Raw genomic sequence first — 5,265 nt, 5'->3', positions numbered from 1 at the left:
GCAGCAGTTTGGGAAACTACATACCGGAAGTGTGATTCTCCAAACATAGTTTTCAAGGATTTTCCTTTTGCTCTAACAGTGAGAATGGGATTAAGGGACTTAAATGGCTATTAGGCATGCCTTACCCATGTGGACATATATGGCCTTTAAGCTGACAAATCTTTCTAAGACTCTTGCGAAGTATACCCCAAAGGAAAAACTGAGGCACTAAGAGGTTAAGAATCTAGACTATATATAGTTTACCCCTCGTAGAAAAGGGGTTTTCATGCCTTTCTTTTGTTATCTTTGTAAAAACAGTATGAATAAGTTTTCATTTTTTATTTCAAAACACCCTAGGAAGCAGACACTGGGTAGCCTTGCCTTAAAAAAATGATTACAAAGGAATAAGTGTATTCAATTAAAGTCTAACTAGTCATCTAGGAAGGCTCAGCACATACTTGTGAACCTACATTAGGCCCATTTGTCATCAATTCCATCAGCAGGTCACATCTGTTCTGTGATTTGTTTGTACAAAGTAAGTCTCGTACAAAGGACAGTGATCTTTTCTTTTTTCTTTTCCTTTTCTTTCTTTTTTTTTCTTTTTTGTCTTTTTGAGACAGGGTCTCCCTGTAGCCTCAGCTGGCCTGAAACTCCATATATAAACCCAGCTGGCCTCGAACTCACAGAGATCCACCTGCCTCTGCCTCCTGAGTGCTGGGACTAAAGGCGTGCACCACCATACCTGGCAGGAGAATAATTTTCAATAATGATGCCTGAACACTATGAGTTGTGAAACCCCAAGACTTAAGTGCAGACCGTGGAGAATTCCAGCAGCTTTCTACTACTTGGCATGGCAATTCACTGACTCATATAAAACTGATGTAGCCTCATTTAAAATTCATTCTTGGTTTGCCTTCTTATATTTAATTTAGACAGTAAAATACTTATAAATATGACCTCATAATCACAACGGTGCCTTGGAAAAGCAGCTTTTATTTCTTTATAGGAGACAATCAGGTAAACATGTCACTAAATAGTAATTAATAACAATGTCCTTCAACTTCAAAAGTAGAGTAAATCTATATATGCTGTTTATAACCTAGTTGAGATTGATTATTCAAGTATCAGCAATATTAGTCCTTAAAATGTTATCATTTGTGTTGTGCAAAAGAATATCTTTGCATATAAACCAAACTACTGGATGAAAAAAAATATCATCACAAACTGGGATTTTCTTGTGAATTCCACAATCCACTTCATTTCTTAGGTCACGCAGGCCTAGCCTTCTTCTTGAGTAAAATGCTATTTTCTTCAGTTTAGTGTTCTCTTTCTTCTTTGATAATATAAATGCACCAACCACTGGCAATAAAAGGCCACATGATAGCAAAAGTTAATGCACCAGGAGACATCTCGAATGGCCACAAAGATGGTCTCTGGGAGGAAGGCTGGTTACTTGTCTGCAATGATAACTTTGCCTGGGAAGCAGTAAGTGTCTCCAGTTTATGAAGTCTCTGAAGGACATTCTGCATGTCCCCCTGAAATCTGATGAACACTAGAGCAATCTGCTCATTGAGGCTGCCTTGGGACCCTCGGTCTGAGCCCCAGCGTCCTCCATCCCCTCCACCTCCTACTTGGAGACCTTTGGCTCCTTCACTCAAATATGGCATTCTATGCCCTCTCCCTCTTCTGACAGAGAAGTCCTCATTTTCTCCACCTCACTCTCACAATGTGGCACTCCACTGTTCTGCCATCTCCATGCTTCACTCTTCCCTCGGCAGCTGCCATCTGCATACTCCCAAGGTTGCCATTTCCAAGAGATATTTGAGCATCTTTGTAAAAACCAGCATTTTCCAATTGCTGGCTGAGATCATCACCCAGGTAATACTGATATTGTCCATTGTTTGACATAAAGTTATCTAAAGACTTTTCTTGTCCAAAGTGCTCCATAGAGTCACAGTGCACTTCACTATCTGAATCACTTGCCAGATGATGAATTCCTGAAGCCTCTTCACTGTGGTCATCCATCTTATCTTGGTGAACACAGACAGCAGTTTTTCCAGTTTGCCTCACGCTCTGATCTATAGACTTGACTTCTTCAGCACTTCCACCATCCAGGGAGGGATCAGCATGGGTGTCATTCTGGGTATCCTGAGCAGAACTACCCTTATAGCCACTGCTGACAATGACTTCCAAATTCTTATCAGTTGATTTCTTCATCATTTCCTTATCAACACTGCTTTGTGCTCCTTTCACTTCTTCCTGGGCTGCCTCCTCCTCCTCCTCCTCCGACTCCCCCTCCTCCAACTCTGGCTCCGACTCCGACTCCACTCCACTGTCACTGCTCTCAGCTTTGCTGTTTACAGGTTCGGCATTTGAAGAACTCAAAACATTACCAAGATCTGTGAATAAGTCAGAACTCTTGCCACTCTTTTTGTCTTTTACAGTTTCATAGAATGGGCCTATAACATGCAGCAACTCTTCAACTTTCTCAGTCATTGGCATAGTTTCAAGAATATTTTTCATTTCTTCAATATATGCGATCGTAGCTTCTTTAGTCATATCACCCAATGAACTCCAAGCATCCCATTTATATCTTCCAATAGGATCCCAGAATCCAGGCCTTGAAAGTTTACAGGGTCTTCCAGTTGCCTACTTATAGAAACTATAGAACTTGAGCATCATTTCATTTGTTGGTTGGGATGATCCATTTTTAGGCAAGCTCTGGATCGCCTTCATGGCCTACTCGAACCTGGTTTCGTACACTGACCTGGTGTCAGCCATGTCCAGCTACCAGCGCTGGCCATGGTCCCCTGGTGTGTCCACAGGAATCAGGCAGTGGCAGCAGCACCAGCTTTCTCAGGAGCCTGCATCAGGGATGCCCTATTTCAAAAGACCAAAATATATAAGTAAAAAATAAATAAATAAAGGACTAGGGTTATGACTCAGTCAGTAGAGTACTTATTGCACAATCATGAGGGCCTGAGTTGAGATCCCTAGCACTCACATGAAAAGTAGAACATAACTGCTCATACCTGTAGTCTCAGTACTGGGAAGAGGGTTACAGGAGGATCCCAGAGGCTCTCTGGCCAGCCAGTCAAACCGTCAGTGAGTACCAGGTTCAGTGAGAGACCCTGTCTCAAAAAATCAGGTAGAGACTGACACTTCTCCTCTAGCTTCTACATGAACACAATTTGCCTACCCCAGAACAGGTACACACATATAAAAAATAAATACATAAGTAAAAGAATAATAAGTATTAACCATTTTGATAAAAGGAACAGTTCTGCTTGCCTTTTTGATTTTTTATTGGCGAGTGCTAACAGTCTTTCTCCTTTATAGAATGTTCAAAATGCCTTGGAAAAATTGTAGGCACGTCATCCATGGTAAGTCAAATGATACTATCACTTTGAAATGTGAAAATGAACAGTTTGGTGAAAAGCTGCAAATGCAGAGACCTGGATTTTTACACACCCCCTAAGTCATGTCCATTAGTTCTGGATTCCTGGACATCCATCCCAGGCTATTATGTTTCTAGCTTACACTGGCTCATTAGATCCCTGGCTACTCTAACAGCTCTTTGTATTCTGCCAATAAATCACTATCTGCTTTGAGTAGCTGGAACCAGCCTCAAATGCTCCAAAGAAGTATGCTAAAAGATACCTTTGTGACTTCCAAGTTTTCCTCCAAAAGTACGAAATTCATTTCCATTTCCATCGATAAGAATACTTAGGTAGTATTCTTGAAGAAATGGAAAAAAATACTCAAATGTTAAAAGGAAATAGCAACAGCTCAATTTGTTTGATCAGTTAAAATTCTCTTATCATAGTAAAAAAAGTAAATCTCTCATTCAAAGTTAAAAATGCTTTTTGTGGGGGCATAGCTTCCTGGGCAAACACAAATGTCTTTGTTATGCTTTACAGACATTTTATAGTTTAGCAATAGGCTAAATCCCCTTTGGAGTCACTTTGAAACTTGTCCAGTCTTGCCATCAAGTAATCATCAATTAGATGTTTCTGTGAATAAACATCCAATTTACTGCAATAATTTTCAGATACAATTTTGGCTCTCTGTGTAGTATCTGTCTTTATTCGACTGCAAGTAGCAGCTATAGATGTTATGATTATAAAAATAGTTACATATATTATTTTAAATGGTAATTAGGTAGTAAATCACCTGGGAAACTGATGGAAAGATTGCTAGGGTCTATCACGCTTGAATAATCCCATTTATATTTGATGTTACATTTAAATCAAAAGAACAAAATATTGAACCAAAGGAAAACACAGACAGTGAACTGCGCAGGGTATATGTTTCCTGACACTGAAACTGGAGTTAAAACTAATTATAGTAATTCCTTAAGAATGGAGACAGAGAAGAATGCGGAAATACTTGTACTTTTAATTTAAGTCTTTGTCTTCGGGATGGGGAGTTTCCAACAGCAATGAATCTTAAATAGGGAAACTGATTTACCTCAAAAAAGAAATGTTCTGTAACAGGAATATCTTTTGATGTGAAGGATTAGATAATATTCTCATGATTCTTTCTATAAATAAATATATAACTTTGAAATGTTGATAATATTTAGGTAAAGGAGTATAGCAGCACTCCAAACAATAAGTATGAGTTTCATAATTCATATCCCTTATGATCAATTTATTAGAATTTCCACAGAGGAGTTGCCTTGGACAAAGCTGATAATTTATGGCAGACGATATTATGCTATGTGAATTTCTAAAGGGAAGGGATATATCTTACCCTTTCACGTTATGTAACATGAACCAACTCTAGTAAAAATGAAGGAAAGAAAGAAGAAAGGAAGGAAGTGAAAAAGAAAGATGAAAGGAAATGTGAGCAGACTGGAAGTATAGCTCAGGTGAGAACTGTATTTACAAGGCCTTGGGCTTTATCCCTAGTTCCTCAAAAGCTACTGAAATACTGATTGGCATTTATTGAGTGGGAGGTGTGTGTGTGTGTGTGTGTGTGTGTGTGTGTGTGTGTGTGTGGGAAAGAGGGTGGAAGAGAGAGAGAGAGAGAGAGAGAGAGAGAGAGAGAGAGAGAGATGGGTTTGTGTGAAAGAAGGGTGTGGACAGAGAGAAAATTACCTCAGGATGTGATTTAATACCCAGACTATTATAGCATAGTGGGAAGTAGATAAAACCCATTCTGAATAACACAGACAAGATTAAGCTCTCTAAAGATAATATTTGAATAGGTTCTGGAATAATTTAGGAAATAGTGAAGATCTCATTGGCAAAGGGACAACAAAAAATTATTATAGGTAAGAAA

General features: G+C 39.1%; 1 pseudogene; it reads right to left on the bottom strand.

Annotated features, from left to right (window-relative positions):
• Positions 1-1,290: 1,290 nt before the first annotated feature.
• Positions 1,291-2,775, bottom strand: LOC103724564 (annotated as a pseudogene).
• Between the last annotated feature and the right edge of the window lie 2,490 nt (positions 2,776-5,265).

Source organism: Nannospalax galili, unplaced genomic scaffold (genome assembly GCF_000622305.1).
Source record: "Nannospalax galili isolate Female #2095 unplaced genomic scaffold, S.galili_v1.0 scaffold667, whole genome shotgun sequence".
Taxonomy (NCBI): Eukaryota; Metazoa; Chordata; class Mammalia; order Rodentia; family Spalacidae; genus Nannospalax; species Nannospalax galili.
The sequence above is the reverse complement of the archived record's forward strand: the minus strand, read 5'-3'. Positions and strand labels throughout refer to the sequence as shown.